General features: G+C 42.2%; 1 protein-coding gene across 10 annotated transcripts in view; it reads right to left on the minus strand.

Annotated features, from left to right (window-relative positions):
* Nucleotides 1-19795, minus strand: part of ERC2 (ELKS/RAB6-interacting/CAST family member 2) — a 976550-nt gene extending 956755 nt beyond the window's left edge. For 9 of the 10 annotated variants that reach the window (XR_010111441.1, XR_010111442.1, XR_008625007.2 and 6 more), the window contains exon 1: nucleotides 19526-19794. The gene's annotated coding sequence lies outside the window, so the exon portion shown is untranslated. Of the gene's footprint in view, nucleotides 1-19525 lie in introns of all 10 variants that reach the window. The other variant, XM_055110956.2, reaches the window with a different exon arrangement.
* Nucleotides 19796-20154: the final 359 nt, after the last annotated feature.

A 20154-nucleotide genomic window follows, 5' to 3' on the forward strand; every position in this document is an offset into this window, starting at 1 on the left:
GCTGTGTTCTAGTAAAATTTTATTTATAAAAACAAGTTGTAGTTGGCCGGGCGCGGTGGCTCACGCCTGTAATTCCAGCACTTTGGGAGGCCGAGGCAGGTGGATCACAAGGTCAGGAGATCGAGACCATCCTGATTAACACGGTGAAACCCCATCTCTACAAAAAATACAAAACATTAGCCGGGCGCGGTGGCAGGCGCCTGTAGTCCCAGCTACTCGGGACGCTGAGGCAGGAGAATGGCGTGAACCCAGGAGGCAGAGCTTGCAGTGAGCCGAGATTGTGCCACTGCACTCCAGCCTGGGCAACAGAGCGAGACTCCATCTCAAAAAAAAAAAAAAAAAAAAAACTGGTAGTTGGATTTGGCCCACAGGTAGTAGTTTGCTGACACCTGATCTGTAATGTCACACATATGTGCCCCTCCACAACCCTAAGCCTAGGGATGTGCACAGTGGTAGCCTGGCTTACCCCCAAGAAGATGTACTAGGAAAAAATTTCCAGGCAGATTCTGGAAGACAACTCAGGGTCATTTAGGCAAGGAGGTCACAGGCCTGTAGGTACCCAGAGCGGACTCTAGAATGCCAGGCACAGGCTCCAGGTGGGCACCTGCGTTGGCCCCTTGGACTCTTCCCCCAGTGGAGGGTGCAGTCAGAGGAGAACCAGAGTAGGCCCTCTCGCCCAAGAGTAAGGGAACACAGGAGCTATGCAAAACAACTTTGAAATAATTGAAAGGATGATGCTGGCACTTTAATATCATGAAATTTTCATCATATCACTAAAATCACTTCCATGGCAGTTATAGGACAATTCTGTAATTGTAGCCAGAGAGGAGATACATAGTGTTTTAAAAAGGAAAAGAGGAGCCTCAAAATCAGATTTGGCTGGAGTCATATTTCTGTCTTCTGGATATGCAACCTTGAGCAAAGTATTTTACTTCTGTCATCCTCACTTTTCTCATCTGTAAAATGGGGATATCAGACTTTTCATATGGATTTGGGAAAGATTAAATGAGATGATATAAGAAAGTACTTAGCACAATACCTAGCACACAGCTAATGATCAACAGAAGTTAACCTTGACAAGCCCAAGGCTACCAGAATATAACACAGTGGCTTTCAGCCTCAAAGTTACCATAGAATTCTCTCAGTTCACTAAACTTAGCCCTGTCAGACACTTCGGAGTCAAACTCAATCTGCTGTTCAAAAGTGCTGACGCCATCAACCCCAGTTCTTTAAAACTAGAGAGAAAAATTGACATTGCCTTCCCCCATGATCTGCAGGCTACAATATTATGCATCCATAGTTATTCAAAGTCCCAGTAATAAACCATTTCATCTGTGAATGCCATGATGTGAATCAGTAGGGGGAAAGTCCAGCTTAACACAGCAGAGATTTTCAAAATTGCTTTCCCATCATTCTCCAAAAAGCTCTATGAAACTCAAACACGCCTATCCACACATCAGTACTCTCTCCTTTAGTTCCCCCAAACTCATTTTATAATTACTGTTTTCCATGTGTAGATTTAGCATGATTACATGTTCAGCTGCCTTGGCTCATGTTTTATGGCAAGGTACTTGAGTCAAGAGGCTGACTGTCTTCCATACTACAAAGCAAGTGCTCTGCATGCCCAAATATTAGTTAACTGTTCTTTCCATTAACCATTTCCATTATTTAAATTTCAGACTCCATCAACTTATTTCAAAGTGTTAAATTAAGGATCTGAAACCCCTAAAAATTTTGTTAAAGTAATAGACTATTATCTAGTACACAGCTAAATCCACAAGTTAAAAATATAGCAAAACAGCCAGGTGTGGTAAGCTCATGCCTATAATCTCAGCATTTTGGGAGACCAAGGTGGGAGGATCACTTGAGGCCAGGAGTTTGAGACCAGCCTGGGCAACATGACGACACCCCATCTCTACAAAAAATTCAAAAATAAATTAGTCAGGTGTGGTGGTGTGCAGTTGTAGTCCTAGCTACTTGGGAGGCTGAGGCAGGAGAGTAGCTTGAGTCCAGGAGTTCAAGGCAGCAGGGAGCTATGATCACGCCATTGCGCTCCAGCCTGAGTGACACAGAGAGACCTTATCTCTAAAAAATAAATAAATTTTAAAAATGGCAAAATCCCAAACAATAAACAGTAAAATTAAGAAATAATTTGAGATGTTAAATAAAATTAAAATAAGCGACGTTTAATAAAATATGCTGATTATAACAACATTATTCATTGCCCCATAAAGTCTCATAAATGTAACAAATTAAGTAGTTGCACTGAAAGAATAAATAAGGTTTTCAGATTCGTTTTTTAAACATCTGTGCATTTCCTTTCATCTGCAAATGTAAAATGTCAATTGGCAAAGCTTCAGTTATAGTATACTTAAAAAAAGAATATTCAGGAATTATTGGGTCTTACACTAAAAAATCTTCTATCTGTCAACTAACAGATGTTTCTGAGAAAATGATAGAGAGATAGAATAAAAACTCTGCCCCCTTGGCCCTAAAAATCCAATCACACAAAATTTTGCTACATTTATAATGGCATAAGGATTATGTGTAAATGGCTTTTTACTAGAAAAGAATATAGGCATAATCACATATGTGAGGAAAAATTTTAGCAAAGATTGTAAGCTATTAAAAAAAAAAAAGACCACAATCAACGAGGGATGAGGAATGGCTCCAATGGGCAAATTATGGAGACAAGCACTCATCTATGTATTCTGGAAAGAAGAGAAAGAATAAACGTTACATCCTAACTCTGAGGTCTCTCAAAAATATGACTGATAACCATGGAAGAGTCACATTGGAGGCTTTAACAAGGATCAAGTTCAGGGTGCTGAATGGTATACAGAAACCCCTTTAACAATGGAAATTAGAGTAAATGAGAGTCAGTAAGTGCAGTAAGTAAATCATCAAGTAATTGAGTCAAATCTCTTGTCTATGAATGGATAATGGTAGGCTTATCTAACATAAAAATAAATAAAAAGGGAAATTATAGGACATAATTCGGATCTATTCAACATATACTTCTGGAGAACAAATCTGTAATGTGGTTTCTGACATGCTAGAGGTCCAAAGCCTTCCATTTAAAAGGGGGTCACAGCCTCTTTACTCAGGTTCACATTAACAACTCTAATTGTTGTGCAAGGCTGCCAGTTGCTGTGAACACCAGAAACAGATGAGGGCCTTTCTGGGAGTGATAGAGTGTGGTCTCAGATGGAGAGAGTCCTATGGAAAGAAGAGTGTAGTAACAGACAGGGAAAATCCAGTTTTTTAACCTGGACAAGAACTAAGGAGGGAAGTCAGATCCATAGTTATGCATATGAAAGAATCTGCAAATCTCATGAGAATTTAAGGCTTGTTTTTATTTCAGAAATCTGAAAACAAATAATGTAAGGATATTCTTGATCAGCACAGCGCCATGCCCATTGACTTTGAATATCAAGCTGTACCCTAAGGAATCACTGAGTCAATGTGAAAGGAAATAAGATGGTCTTGGAGATCTAAAGGATGTGTTCTCACTGGGTGAAAGGTAAGGATTGTCAAGTTCCTCAGAATGAATGAAAGTTTCACAGAAGTTGAGTATTGTGAATATGGTGGGAAAATTGAATCATCACCCAGTGCACAGCAGGGTAGACCAGATGATGCCAAAGAACCTGTCCAGAATAGTCAGCATCACATTCTAATTATAAGCAGCAATTTAGTTAATGCAGTTAAATTAATGTTATGAATTTGAATTAGTAATGTCATATGACATATACTCTATTTCTAAATTGATTTATGTTTTAAAAAGGTGTAAGAGCTTAAAAATAAAACTCACCAGCTTTATGTTTATACAATTTAAAGTATCATTACATAAAAATAATTTAAGCCAACCCTGGGGTGCTACGAGAAATTATTTTCATTAAAAAAGATATCATCTAAGTCTGAGAAACCTTGGTTAAGTGATTAAGCATACACTGGATTTGAGACCTGAATCTCACATTTATTATCTGTTTAACCTTGAGCAAGTTAGCAAACCTCTCTGAGCCTCAGTAAGTATCTGAGTAACAATGGCCTCAAGTGTAACAATAGCTACTTCACAAAAAATAAGGTGAGTAATGATTAAATCAGAGAAGGCAGAAGTACTTAGCACAGTGCCTGAGGCTTAGTAAATACTCAGTACAATCCTCATCATCATCAATATTGACCACAGGCTCATTGTGTTGTTTTCTTACATTAGACCCTTTCTTCCTCATGAGTAAAATAGAAATAACAGCATTAAACATCTGGCAATGGGTCTTAAAAAAGTAGTTGATTAAAAAGGTTGCCAAAAAAAAAAAAAACTCTGCACATGCAAGTAAAACTTTAGCCCATGCATTAAATTGCATCATGTGTTCAACATATTCACCATCCCCCTAGCCTGCCCATCCCTACAGTCTCCTTCCTGTGGGAAGATAATCTTTCCTGCTCCAATGACATCTGGCTTGGCCGTATGACTTGTTTTGGCCAATGAAATGTAAGCAGAAGTAACAAATGCCATAACCAAACAGTAGCTATCAGAGCCCTCTTGTGGGTAAACCATTGTTTTTTCTTCTCTACCATGAGAATAGGCTGTCCAAGAAAGGCTCCTTCAGCCTGTGTCCCAGAATAAAGATAACATGGAGCAGAATCACAGACAACTCCTGAGAGAAAGAAGCCACTGAGATTTGGAGGTCCTTTGTTAGCCCAGCACAACCTAGCAATATCTGACTAATAAACCCAGCTACCACAAATACAGTGCTAAAACAAAATATGTAACATTTAGATTAAAATATAGGACAGTGCTTTCTCACTGATTTATCTCTCATTTCTTTCTTCCTCTGCAGATTACCAAACTAGGAAATATCATCCATTCAGGGACAGAATATCTTCTGTTAGGTCTCCAGATAGATGCAAATCATTTGTAAATAATTTATTTTCAGATACAGATGCATACAACCAACTATTTTAATTGCCTCCAAATGTATTCTCTTTATCATTCCTGACCACTGATTTCTTTACTGACAAATAGCTGCTCCTGGTGCTTGGACATTGAGACGAAGGCAATCACTGGAAAAGCCGAAAGGAGGATAAATCCTGCTAGGAGGTGACATAGTTGTACAAACAATCCAAATAGTGAATGCCAGCGAGCATCAATGGGCGTGGGCTGGACCTCGTATGATCAGTACACGTGTGAGTGCCTGTCCTGGAGCACAGCCTAGGAAGAATCTAGCTGTAACTGACCCAAGCATGCCTCCACACCAAAAGAAAGGCAACACATGCACCCACCTCCTGCTATCTGTGATTCCATCTTATAATGGCTGTGTGACTTACAGATTGCACCAACTGATGACCCTGTCTTCACTTGAACCTTTTGCAAAACAGATGATTCAACCCTGTACCTTCCTTAAAGGCAAGAACTATGTCTTCTTCATCTTCATATCTCAGCACTAGTTTACACTTGCAATTAAAAGGCAACTCAGTGTAGAGCAGTTTAAAGCATGGGCTCTGAAGGGTCCAAATTCCAGTTTCTCCACTTACTTAGGTTAAGATCTTGCAAGCAGATGCTCTAAGTGCCTATCGATGTCCCTCTGACCTGAACATTTTAGAGTGCCCCAAAGGCACTGCCAATATCAGAATCTCTGCCTAAGAGTATCTTTTAAACCTGGATAAGCTAGTCTTCCCTTGCAGGGTGTAGAAGTCCCAGGGTTAACCACCCTTAAAAAAAAATCTGACAGCTATTTATACAACAGTATTCACAACCGCATTATTCATGATAGCCAAAAGGTGAAAACAACCGAAATGTCCACTGACGTTGAATGCATAAAGAAAATGAAGTATACACATAAAATGGAATATTATTCATCCTTAAAAAAGAAATGAGGAGGCCAAGGTGGGTGGATTATATGAGGCCAGGAGTTCAAGACCAGCATGGCCAACATGGCAAAACCCCATCTTTACTAAAAAATACAAAAATTAGCCGGGCATGTTGGCATGCACCTGTAGTCCTAGCTACTTGGGAGGCTGAGGCACGAGGATCATGTGAACCCAGGAGGCAGAGGTTGAGAGGTTGCAGCGAGCCAAGACTCTGTCACTGCACTCCCACTTGGGCAACAGAGTGAGACTCTGTCTCAAAAAAAAAAAAAACCAAAGGAAATGAAATTCTGATACATGCTACAACATGAACTTTGAAAACATTATGCTAAGTGAAATAAACCAGCCACAAAAGCTCAAATATTGTCGGATATCATTTATATGAGGTACCTAGAATAGTCAAATTCATAGAGACAGAAAGTATAATGGTGGTTTCCAGGGGCTGGGGGAATGTGGAGTTATTGTTTAATTAGTACCTAGTTTCAGTATGGGATGATGAGAAAGCTCTGGAGATTGATGGTGGTGATGGCTGTACAACATTGCAAATATACTTAGTACACCAAACTGTGCACTTTAAAATGGTTACAATGGTAAATTTTATGTTATGTATATTTTACCACAGTAAAAAAATAAAAATAATTAAAATAAATTTTAAAAAAAGAAAAGAAAATAAAACAACTGACATGAACTAGTGGTGAGACATCCCTACTCTCCTAGCCTTTGTGTAAAAATACCCTAAGGCAGGTGTTTTACACTATCTCTACAATTTCCTTATGGGATTAAACACTAGTTGCCATTGCACAACTCGCTTAACAATGCGCCATCTATTGGCTGCCTTCACTTCCCTGTCTCATATCCTCATTCACTCACTAGTGACCCCTGTACGTCCCAAGTAACTATTTGTCTCAGGGTCTGCCTCTGTGGGAAAGTCAACTAAGACACCAAGGCAAGTTTCTTAATTTCTCTAAACATTACTTTCCTTATCAATAAAAATAATACTTAGATCATGAAGTTATTGTGAAGATTAAACGAGATAATTCTTCAAAGTGCTTAGCACAGTGCCTGACTCATAGTAGATACTTAATATGATCTTCTTGAATTTCTGGTCTAACAATTATCCACCTTTTTTATAGAAGATAAACTACGTCTCTCAGTTTCAGGAAGAGACTAAAAAAATCTAAGAGCCAATTCTTTCCCATCTTCTATTTAAATAACATCTCTCATGACTTAGCACTCATCATTCAACCAACCACAAGAGGTATTAGAAAGAACTGGAATTTTGTATCCAGCTCAATCTTTTGCCTAGAGGTGGGCTGAGCCCACAAAAAAAGTTAGATAAGCTCCCCAGATAGCAAGCAGACCCCCCCAGGACAGACAGATAACCACCACTCCCTCCTGACCTAGGGAATTAGAGGGCTGTGGGGTCAATTGTAAACAACTTTGATCTGGTAAATTTTATGCGTATCCCTTTCTCTCTTTGGCTACAAATGTACCCTCCTAAGGTTTATGGCAAAGACTAGGATTCATTTAGTCTTTTTCTAGTTCCACAGCGCATCATTTTAACAAATGAAACCATGGGATCATGAAATTCCCATTGAGGTGAATCCTTTGCCAAATGCCATTTTATTTTGCTTTGATTTCTCGTTACTTGTTTGCCAAAATACACAGAGATTTTATCACAATAATCACCTATTCTGACTAGCAAACCAAAGGATTAGGTTACATACTCTGGTGGACTCGTAAATAAGACTGATGAGAAATCCAATTTCTGTCTCTTGCTTTTGTAGAAAACACCTTTCTGAATATGTACTTTTTAAAGAGCTGAACAAACAAAACTTACCTTGACTTACTTACATGTTAAAAAGGGAAGCTCTGTTCCCCAAAACAAATAAATGATAAAATCCCAAATTCCATCTTGCTCTTTAATATAATCCCTAAAGCTTTTTTCCAACATTTCATACATACATGGCCTTTAACTTCACTCACAACTATAAATAGTTGGCCAACTTAAGTTCAAAGCATCTGACTAAAGCTAACCACTAGCCATATTGGGCATGCCTAATGGTTTCAATGTTTGGCTCAATTACATTATGAGCTAAATACTTCTCCCTATATTATTGCCTACAGTTTTCCATTTTCCACTTATAAATTAATGACAAAATTCAAGAAATATTCAGGTGATTGCACAAACTGTTGTACAAATATGGTGATGCTGATGAACTAAAACTACTTGTCGGCAGGTAAGGTCATGGTACAGTAGCTCAGAATGGTGGTTCATAAGCTACAGCACAGAAGATTAATGTATGAAAGGCAATTTAACAGTGTTACTGTATAATGTACAAAAGTGTAAATCATATCGAAGTAAAGTCAGAGGCAGCCACTATGCACGGGGTATTGAATAGTGTTCTAGCCCATAACTCCCAATCTTGTACATTTCAGGAATAATGAAACTATTTCCATTCATGAACTTTCTCAGACCACTTTCAGAAGCTGTACGCTATGAATTACTTCAAGTATTTCCCTCAATTAATCTAACGAAGTCAGTTTCATTCTGCCCATTAAGTACAAAGATTTTGAAACACAATGTGTACTCTCTGTGCTCTGCTTAAAATTTATTGAAATGAACTTTGTCCTAGGTGATATTGGGAGAGAGTCTCAAAACCAACAAGTGATGTGGAGTCCCATTGCAGATCTTTCACCAGCAGATATTTTTCCTCACCTGGAAAATGGTCTTTCAAAATTATTAAGGCTGCATAAATTGTGTTTGGTCAATGAATCAGAATGGACATTGCTAGGAGTCCCAAAGCCATAATAATCAATCTTTCTATTGTTCTTCAGGTCATCTTGCCACCCTCTCTTCCCAATGTCAAGTCCCACACTCCCACAAGCATCAAAAGTAGGTAATTATTGCCATGACAGTGAAATAAAAGGAGAATAAAGAGAATTCAGAGTCCTTGATCGTATCCGTCCCCTACTTGAAATCTCTTGAAGTTTTAAGCTTGAGTCCCATCTCCTCAATGGCTCACAGGGTCTTATGCCCTGTCACACTCTCTGGCTCCTCTCACCGTCCCTCATCCTGAGCCAAGCTAAACTCCAGCTCTACAGTTCTACCTACCTTTACCTCCGTGAACCCTGAATCTCCCATTCTCTCGCTTACCTTTGGACCTAGTGCATGCTATTCCCCCTGTTATTTGTACCTTCAAATCCTCCCTCCTCTGGCTAATTCCATTTACCCTTCAGTGACACTTTAGGTGCTATTTTCTTCAGGAAGCCTTCCTTCATTCTTCATCCATGACTCTCCTAAGTCTTCCATGATAGCCTGGATGTTCCCCCAAAGAGCATCCATTATTGCCTGCTTATTTGTTTGGTGCTCCACTGGATACTACAATCCCTGAACTCCCCTACAAAATTACCTGCTCTATTACGGTCCTCTTGACATGTACACACCCTATTCCCAGAAGAAGACTGGCACAAAGCAAGCATACACTTTTACGATGACTACATAACAGAATGGCTTAATTCTTTGTTACTAATATCTATTATGAAAGAACACCAGCCATTCCTGTTTTCCAGGTTAAATTACTAATAAAATGATAATTACTTAGTTGAATCTTTGCATGAAGAAACTGTTGTAAATATATATATATAATAGATCTAGAAGAGTGCCTTTGAAGCAAATTGGACTAGATGATAGAGAAACAGAGATCCCAAATAAGGAGAAAGCTAGTGGCAAAGACAGAAAGGGAACTTAGGGCTTGTGACCCCAGGTCAGTGCTATGTCTCTGTATCCAAAAGAATCTGCTCTGAAGTTATTCTAAGCAACTATTCATGTTGTGAATTCAAGGTGGCCCGTGAATACATTCAAAGCCCACGTATAAAAAGAGAGTTATTTCTCAACTTTAACAAAAAAGGTGAAGAATTCCCCTTGCGTGCCCACACTAACTGCTCCACGCTCACGAGCCTGATGAACAGCAGCCACTAAGACCCAGGTGCTTTTGTATCCACCCAGCATCAAACAGGACCTATTTTCAACGAGCCCATACGAATGCCACGCTGTTATCCCACTCACTACCCAACCTCCTGCTTCCTGTCAGGGAGAGGCTTCATGAACAATACGAATAAAGGGTCAAAATGCGAAACAAAGAAGGGGGAGGAGGGAATGTCACAGCCTTAGAAGGGAAGGAAAAACATACATCACCAGAAGAAAAGAAAAGACATCAAAAATCCTCTCCTGAGATGTGAATGTAAAAAAAGAGTCAACAACCCTGCTCCTCTCGGAACCCGCCCCTTGAACCACGGCTGCTCCTCGAGGTGATGACAGCTGGAGCTGGCTGGCAAAACGGCACATGGCTAATCTGCCTCAAGCCAGGCACAAGAAAGACATCTTGGTAGAAATTTGATGCCCACCAGTATCACTGAGAAAATAACTAGTGATCATGGGACCGCCCTAACCTCACATCTGGCAGAGCTGCTCAACTCTCACTGCCAGAGCAGCTCCCAGACCCCAAACCCACCTTCAATCACCTCAGGCCCATAGAGGATGAACTCTTGACCACACCTATCTTATTATAGAGAAATATGCCACATAAGAATTGGTAACCACAGTGCACAACTAGGTTCAATTTCTTATAGGAAACCCTGCTCTTTCTTACTGCAATTAGTCATACCATTTAGCAGAAATCTTTCACGGTTTGCATAAGGATCTGAGCATATTCTTAAAGAACAGTCACATTGCTCAATTCCCATTCAAGCTCTTGTCTTCTGACCCATTAAGAAGTTGCCTTGAATTAATAGTTTGCTCCTAATGCATTTAGGGTAAATGCACTTTGCTGCCTGCAACTCATTCATGCCCTGAAATCACAGAATGACAACTACCTTTAGGGGTGGAAAGTATTAAGACAGGAAAAGAGAGCTAATGCTATCAGACCACACACACACACACACACACATACACACACACACACTCACACAGGATAATTAACTGAGCAAAATGTAGACTCTGAAAAATAAACCATAGCAAAACTAAGTTGCTGATATAAGATGTCTATGAACATTGCGGCTGGCCTTTGGTTTTCAGGTATATCTCAGAGATGCCCTTCCAACACTTCATCCAATGGGGCTATAATCTCACCATTGACTTCCAGGAAAAAATAACCACTTAGTTCCTTCCTGAAAGTTCTTCCTGCCTTTATTTATTTTCTTCTCTTCTTCCATGCACACGCTCTCTCTCTCTTTTTAATTTTGTTGAGTGCTGATTAGGTGCCAGCAACTAGAGATTCCTGGGCTCTGACCAAGCGAACTCTGCTTGGCAGAGTCAACATGAGTTCAAGAACAGAGGAAATGCAACTTCAAAGCAACAAATCTGGAAGATGTAAGTGGAGAAGTAATGCCCAAGAGGTTAAGAGCAGAACTTTGAGGCACACCCTGGGAATTGGCCAGCCAAGTGCTAAAGAAATTAGGCTGGAGTAGCAGATGAACTGGCCCAAGAGAAGGGTAACCAATTATATTAACAATTAAGTCAGTGATGTAGTGGCCTTGGACTTCCCCAGCTGAAAGAATGAGCAGAAAATCACAAAGAAGGCTCGGCCCTGGCTGTGAAAGTGAGACAGCTTAGAGCTCCTGGTGCTTTTGGCATTGACAATGGTTAAGGCTTGTTGGTTGTTTCTGTTGTAATTGTGGGGCCACTCATTGTTTCTACTTTCTCTAGTGATAATTTAGCAGCCTTGAGAGTAAGGCAGAGGTGGATTCAAATTCTGGCTCTGCCACAGCATTAACTCTGAGCAAGTTTTTCTGTTCCTTCAATCATTTGACAAATACTTACAGAACATCTAGGCACTAGGGATACAGCCAAAGGCAAAGCTCCTGCCTTCATGGAACTTATCAAATTCTTTGAGTCTCAGTTTCCTCACCTATAAAATGGGATAATACGTTTACCTGTATAAGTAATATGAAATGAGCAATATAAAGCACCTAGCACAGTGCCTACCACATAGTAAATGCTCAATAAATGGTGCTCTTCATATAACAGAGCAAACGTATCCATCACTTCCAACTGGAGTATTAGCTCCAAGTAGTAAGGAACTATCTGTGGTTCATCTCTGTACCCCCAGTGCCTAACACAAAGTAGATACTCAATAAATACTTCACAAATCAATCACTACTTAATAACAGCCATTGTTATGGTAACTTATAGTCATTATTCCTCTCTAAGCCACAGAGATTCTATACTTGAAAAAGCAACATGGCGGCCTGGCGTGGTGGCTCACGCCTGTAATCCTAGCACTTTGGGAGGCCGAGGCGGGCGGATCACGGGGTCACGAGATCAAGACCATCCTGGCTGACACGGTGAAACCCCGTCTCTACTAAAAATACAAAAAAAAAAAAAAAAAAGCAAGATGGCATAAAGGCTTTTTTTTTTTTAAAAAAGAACAGTGAGGTGCACTATACAATATGTCTTCAGGAACTTTTTAAACATGAAAACAAATGTTATTGAGCATAAAGCTTTCAATTCAAAGAATCTATTAGCACAGAGACCAGCACGGACAGCGGATGTAGATGCCAGCCCACTCTTTTCCTAACTACAAAGTAAGGACAAGCTGGCCAGGCTTCAGGTTAATCCAGAAGGCACCCAAAAAGTAAGTTACATAAAGTTTAGCAGATGTGCTCAAAGATGGTGTATCAGTAAAGATAAGCAGAAAAGTGCTGCAGAAACCAAAAATCACAAAAATCTTCATGGCTTAAAACAACCAAAGTTTACTTCTTGGTCTATATGTCCAACTCCAGTTGACGGGAAGCTGTGTTCATTTAGTGACTGAAAGGCCCAGGCAGATGAAGGGCTCCATCTCAACACACATTTCCGTAATCATTGCAGTAGAAGAGGGCACTGGGTGCTCTCACACTGGAAATCAAATATTCTAGCATGGAAGTGATGCAAGCCACCTCCAACATATGCCTGGAAGGAAAGAAAAAGTGGCTATGGGGAACATTAACAGTCTCTACCACAGATGATATTAAGACACAACCTGTGGAATAACAAAGGGATTTGTTAAAGATGATGCACAAATAAAACATCTGAACAGCTATAAGATTCACATAATCCTGAACCAGGAAGGGTGTGTAGGTGTCATTTAAGAGCAGTGGCCTCAACATAAAGACACTTCATACAACATAAATCTGGACCCTAAATTTCCAGAACAGCTCTGCTTTCTATAAATATACTGAGGGTCCAGATACATTTTTATTTAGGAAACAAAAAGTTTTAACAGCTGAAAAACATTTGAAAACTATGAATGTAAACCAAATCCTTTATTTTACAGATTTAAAAAGTAAAGAGAAGAAAAAAAGGAGACACAGACAGTTAAAGTAATCCCAATCTACCCCTCAAGGAAGGTCTAGAATGTTTAGCAGAAATAAGTCCATGGACAGAATCTAATGTACCACTGCAGCACCTCCTGACCTTACCCTTCATCTCTGCTACCTTGAACTGGCACAGTGGAGCCAGACCCAGACCAAAGTCATTTAATACAAGGTCGTCAAGGGCTCAATAAATGGTATTGACAATGAGTAGAAGACCCCACCCCATGGCATGAAATAGTGATTCATATCTCATTAGCAATTCTCTACATTACTCATTCTTACTTCTGGGCAAATGTGAAGCCATCAGTAGAAGTGAATACTAGCCTTCAGGAGACTTTCATTTTGCTCTCAGATGATCATAGGTTAACAGCAACTATGATTTGGGTTCACTCAATTCCATTATCTTCTCATGTCCCCAGCTCTGTTTCATGCCCAGTTTTCCCTCCACCTTCACTCGTACTAAAGCATGTATGTCATGCACTCAAGCCTCAGTAGTCTCCCAACCTCCGGTCTCTGTCTTTTTCAATGGCTTTATACTCACTAGCCCATGAAATCAAACTCAAATATTTCAACCAGGAATCCAGATGCCTCCTAAATCTTAATCCAGCCTAATTTTCCAACATTATCTCCACTATGGTACTTGTCCTGCACAGCCAGAGGCAAGATGATGATCCTGAAAGTCAAAATGATGTTGTTTTGAACCCCCAATGCTTCTACTTACTGGTTGGGCAAGTCCTTAACCCCTCTAAGTTTTAATGTTCTCACCTGCAAAATAGGTGATAGCACCTACTTTGAGGGTTTTCTTGAGAAGGTATGTATCAGTGAGGAGTATGTGCGGCTGCAAGTAATAAGCAGTGGCTTACAAGTAAAGAGCTTTTTAGTTTTATGCAATAAGAACTACAGAGGAAGGCAGTCTAAGCTGGTACTATGAATGAACGATGTCACCAAAACCAAGATCCTTCCAGGCTCCAGCTTTGCCATTTGTAAGACACGATTTTGGCTGGGCACGGTGGCTCACACCTCTAATCCCAGCAGTTTGGGAGGCCAAGGCAGGCAGATCACTTGAGCTCGGGAGTTCAAGACCAGCCTGGGCAACATGGGGAAATCTCATCTTTACAAAAGTATACAAAAATCAGCCAGGCATGGTAGTGCGCACCTGTAGTTCCAGCTACTGGGAAGACTGAGGTGGGAGAATCACTTGAGCCGGGGAAGTCAAGGCTGCAGTGAGCTGAGATCGGTGCCACTGCACTCCAGCCTGGGTGACAGAGTGAGGCCCTGTCTCAAAAGCAAACAAAAAAAAACAAAAACCGTGGCTTTATCTTCATTGTTGTAGTTGGCTGCTGCCCCTCCAGGCATTGCACCAATGATCTCAGCAGCAAGAAGTTAAAGAGCTGAAAAGTTCTTGGAGTATACCACCCACGTGTGTCTCACTCACTACATTTTCAGGAAAGCCTCCACCCAAAAACTTCCACCTATGCCATTATCAGACCCAACTCTCATGGCCACTCTAAGTCCAAGGGAGTCTTGGGAAGGTGAGGTGGGCTTATTTCCATCTCAGACAAAATTGGGGTTCTTTTAGTTGGAAAGGAGAAAATGAATGTTGGGTAGGCAACCAGCAAGCCTACCCAATATTAAATATCTTATGGAAAGTGCTAAGCACAGTGCCTAACACATTGTTAACTGCACAATAGAAGTTAAGCTATAAATACTACTGTTATAATTATTATTGTTGTTGTAATTCACCTTTCTTACTCTCTGGCCAAGTGGAATAACTCATTATATCCATGTGTGCCCCTACATTTTTATGGTATCCATTGCTCTACCTGCATCTCCAACTCTCTCCCTGCTTTAAGGTCCAGGAAAATGCCATTGCATCCAAGGAGTCCTTCCTTACACCTATTCCTAATGATAAGTTTCATGGTGGCAGGACCCACATCAGATAAAAACTGTGTTCACCACTGCACTGAACATTGTCTCTTGGAACACAGTAGGTTCTAATAAATAGTGCCTTAATAATTTAAGTAATTCATGTGTATACACAAACCTGTTTTATAGCCAGCCCTCTAAAATCAAACAGAGAATATTCCTGAAATGCAGAAGTTAAGGACCAGGTTTACATGTCACGCAGCTAGCAATGGGAGTGAGGGGATGAAAATTGCATTCCCCAAGAAAAAGAAAAAATTAGAAAATCCTCTAACCATAATTTTTACATGCTGTTGGAAGCTGGATGATAGTTCATCAAATATTCGCTCCCTTACTGTGAACAGAGTCTACGTTTACAGACAAGTGTTGTCCAAAATAGTGCTTTGTCCAAAACAGGTTATTAGTGAAAGTGACACTTGCTCGTGTAGTTTGCCTCTTGGCTCCAGTGATCTGCCAGGAGAAGAGCATGCCCCAAGTAGCTGCCATCCCTTCAGCCTGGGCCCCAGGACACATGTGGAGGAGACTGGAACCCAACCCACAGCCTCTGCACAGCCACCCCAAGGAGCCCAACCTATACCAGCCAAATCACGGTCAACCGGAAGACCCATGAGTGTGAAAATAAATACCTGTTGCTGTAAGTCAGGGAGTTTTGTTACACTGCCAAAGCTGACTAATATATCTTATCATTTGATATATGTTAGCATGTCTTATATCTTCATTCATTTTGTTCCTTTTCTTCACATAAAAAGAAGAGGTTGTAGAGTCTCCATGTTTTGTATATCCAGTGAGTTCTACCTTTGGATCAACTATTTTAAATTTATGAGATCTACATTACCATGAATATTGGTGCTTTTCTGTGCTTTCCATTCATCCTATCTTTCTAAACTAAGAAAATCACAATAAAATATAAAGGAATAGTGTAAACATTGCTGAAACTGAAACTGTTGGCTGGCAAGTAGATGCTCCACGGACCAGCTAAAATGTTAACTGGTTAGAGGATTTTAAAAAAAGAAAAAAGAAAAAAAAAAAAGGCTAGAGGGTGTCCTAGTAAAACAAGCAAATGCAGATTGTACAAAAGTCAACCTAACCAAAGTCAAAGACTCTTTAGGTAAATTTGTGGACTGCAATACCATTCACCTTATTTTTCAGGATACCTGTTTTGGCAAACCTTCACCACTAAGTTTCACCAATGGGAAGAGACTGATAAGGCTTACATCTTGCAGCTTTTCCAACATAACAAAACAAGAGGGGCCGGTCACAGTGGTTCACACCTGTAATGCCAGCACTTTGGGAGGCCAAGGCAGGAGGATCACCTGAGGCCAGGAGTTCAAGACCAGCCTGGCCAACATGGTGAAACCCAGTCTGTACTAAAAATACAAAAATTAGAGAGGCATGGTGGCGGGCACCTGTAATCCCAGCTACTTGGGAGGCTGAGGCAGGAGAATCACTTGAACCCGGGAGGCAGAGACTGCAGTGAGCCAAGATCACGCCACTGCACTCCAGCCTGGTGACAGAGCAAGACTCCATTTCAAAAAACAATAAAAAATAAAATAAAACAAGACGGTCATGCTATTACAAAAGAATAATTTTAAATATCATTATACCTAATCACTAATGGAAAAGGTTCTCTGTAAATAACAAAGAAAATAAAACCCTAATCCCTTGGTGGGGAGACAACTGAAGGATGTTAAGAGCATTTATTCAACCAAGATCTATTTAAAACTCTAATTGGAAATTTAAGGTGTCAAGAAAAATGGAAGAGTGTGAATTTTGTTTTGTTTTACCTTCTTTTAAGTCATCATCATTAAGTTTGGAACTAAATTTTTATCGAGCCAAAATTTTTATTTTATTATATGTTAATTTTTTATATTTTATTATGTTTCTACTGGAAATATATAATAAACAGAGTTACTAAATTTGCCTATTGGCCCATGCCACAGCCTTCAAATGCAAAGGCAAAACAGGCTGATAAAAGGACTGTCACAATCACAGTGGACTCTTAAAATGGTTAGCTCTACGTATGCTGGGAGAACCCACACTTCAGACTGGACACATGCAGACTACACAACCAAAATTTGAAGTCAAGGCCATGGCCAAGGTCATGGGCTCTGGGTAAGACAAACCCGGGCTCAGGTTCTTGCTTTCATACTAAACTGTGGCAAGATACTGAATTCCTTCTAGTTACTCATCTATAATTTGGGCGTAAGAATAGTACCTACCTCACAGGGGCTCCACAAGGTTTAAAAAAGATAATGCATATAAAGTACTCAACAAAGTGCTTGCCTATGCAATAACAATGATGATGATAGTAATAGTAATAATACTGCTTTGACAAACCCGGCTTCTACATGAAAACCATTCTAATCAGTATATTCTGGCTCACAGTCTGTTTATGAAATGCTTAATTCACAGAATTATGTTCACATCCAGGTACAACTTCTATAAAGTGACAGCTCTTTGGATCAATCAGTAATTTTTCTGATGAATTCAGGGAGAAGGGTGTTGAAAAATCAGGCTTTCACTAGTAGTGAGTTGAGATGGATCTGGTCCTTCACCCATGATTCATCCACCCGTGGAAGTCTTGCTGGTGAAAACCATGACACCATCACCTTCCACACCCCTCCCTGCCAAAACTGTACAAGTATTTTATTAAAGCACAGAAGCAAACAGACAAGATGGCTTACATGAGAAAAAGGCAAACTCTACTACTCCCCGGAAAGAAAATGGCTTGACCCCACCACCACCGAACTGACATTCTGCAAAAGAGAACAAGGCAGCCCTCACTTCCAGAAGTTGAGTTAACTGTCAGAACTAAAAGAATCCCTTCTATTCATGTGACTCCCCATAAAGAACGTTTGCCGGCTCCAAAAATACCTTATAAATCCATCCAGTACAGCCAAGCCCCAAGTACTGTATACTAAGAAACAATGTGACTTTACAAGGACAAGAGTGACCATAGGAGACAAAGTGCCACACCCTTTTCCCGGATAGCTCAACGGTACATGTTGTCTCTTATAAAGACTGCAATTCTGGAGAAATAGGTGGGCAATTCTAACACCCCCTCCCCCAATTCCTTCTTTACACAGATTCATTTTCATTTTTAAGCCAGTGGCCTCGGCATCCGCAACTACTACAACTAATAATCAGGGGGGTGGTGGGTAAGGGATGGGGAGGACAAGGAAACACAGGTCAAATATACTTGCTTCTAAAAGTCCATTTTCAAAGACTTTTCTTCCCGCTTGTCTGCCTCTCACAGCTGTATCCCCATACCAGGTGGAAACCAATGGTTAAGTAAAATCACTGATTTAAAGAGCCAACCAGGAAACTAACCATGACAAGTGGGAGCTGCCCTCCTCTCCCGAGCATTGATTGGTTCTTTGGGTTCCACCGGTCCCCATTCTACCCACGTAAGTGGCAGGTGTGGCTGTCAATCACAGAGGGACCCGACAATTCACCGCTCGGGGAGTAAATTGCCTTTCATACAGCAAAGGCAGGTAGCCGCCTAAAATCGATCCACTCCTAAAAGAGCGGACCCTCCCTCTCCGGCAAGGAGAACAGAGACCCTTAAGTACAAAATAAATAAGGCAGGGCCGAACGGAGAGTTTACGAGCGCTATTTTATTACCCCGAACCAAAGCAGCTCTTAATCTTCACTGTCCTAAGATGATCTTTCAAAGGCTCGTACGGTATTTTTTTTAATTAGGTACACCTTCGTAAGTATCCCTTTTTTTGTATAATTAGGAGATGGGGAGGAGGAGAGAAGGGATGCCGTTCAGTTCAATTTCACATCGTATTCCTTTTCATACACCATCCCCTAGCCCTCCCCGATAAATCGGCTTCATTTTCCCTGACACGGGTTTTTTTTAAAAAAAAATATGCTCCCCTCTGAACCCACCCAGGCGGCCAGCCACCCCACCCCCGGGCGGGGGCTCCACCTTTCTCCACTTTGTTCTGCTTAGGATTGCTCAAGACCCCCGACCCCGCGAACACCCCACCCCTCGAGGCAAGAGGGGACGCCAGGCAGAAGAGGGGGATCTGAGAGAAGAAAGGCGATGGCAGTGAGGGTGGCTGCCGGAGAGGGACTGCGGGAGGTGACCCGGGCAGCCGGGGCTAGGGAGCGGCGCCCGCGCGCTGGAGGAAACCGTGCACTTGTTCCAATCCGGGGGTTTATACATCAGGGCAAATCCTCCCTTAGGCCGCCCCATCCCTCCCCCCGCCCGAGAAAGCCCCGTAGGAGGCGGATGGTTCACCCCTAGGCTCCCCACGATAACGCATTGCAGCTCCCCACGAGCGAGGGGGACCCGGCACGAGGGATGCCCGGGCACGGGCGCCCCGAGGGAGCCGGGCACCAGGCGGCCCCGGCCCCGGCGTCGGCGTCTCACCTTTCCGATGCTCGCCCCGGGGCCGTCCCACATGGATTTTTACAACCTCTCGTCGCCTTGGCCCCGGGCGGCCAGGAGGAGCAGGAGCCGGCGCCGGAGCCGGAGACCGAGCGAGCAGGAGCGGGAGGCGGAGGAAGAGGAGGAGAAGCGGGGCGGGGAACAGGGAGGGAGGAAAGAAGGGAAGGAGGAGGACACTGCTCGGAGGGCCAGGGCCAGGCGCGGGGCCGGGCGGGGCCGGCGGCCGAGGGGGCGGCACCCGCCGCAGTCCCGAGACGCGCGCTCGCGCGGCGCTGCCAGGCGCTGCGCTCGGCGGGGCCCCCACCCGGCCGGCCGGCACGCTCGCCCGCTCGCAGAGGCCCTGACTCACATTCCCAGCATTCCCGAGGAGCCGCTAGCGGGGACGGGGCTGGGGCCCGGGCGCCTCCGCTGGGGGCAGCAGAAAGCGCCCGGCATGGGCGGGGGTCTTCGCAGCGCCTCCTCCCGGCAGGCCGCGGCGCGAAGCACCTGTCCCCAGTCTTCCATCCCCAACGCCCCTTCCCGGGTACCCCCCTCCAAAAGCTGCCAGGCACACCGGGAACTTGTCAGGTGGCTTTGGTGACAGGGGCAGGGATGGCACTTATCTTTTAAGT

This window comes from Pan paniscus, chromosome 2 (genome assembly GCF_029289425.2).
Source record: "Pan paniscus chromosome 2, NHGRI_mPanPan1-v2.0_pri, whole genome shotgun sequence".
Taxonomy (NCBI): domain Eukaryota; kingdom Metazoa; phylum Chordata; class Mammalia; order Primates; family Hominidae; genus Pan; species Pan paniscus.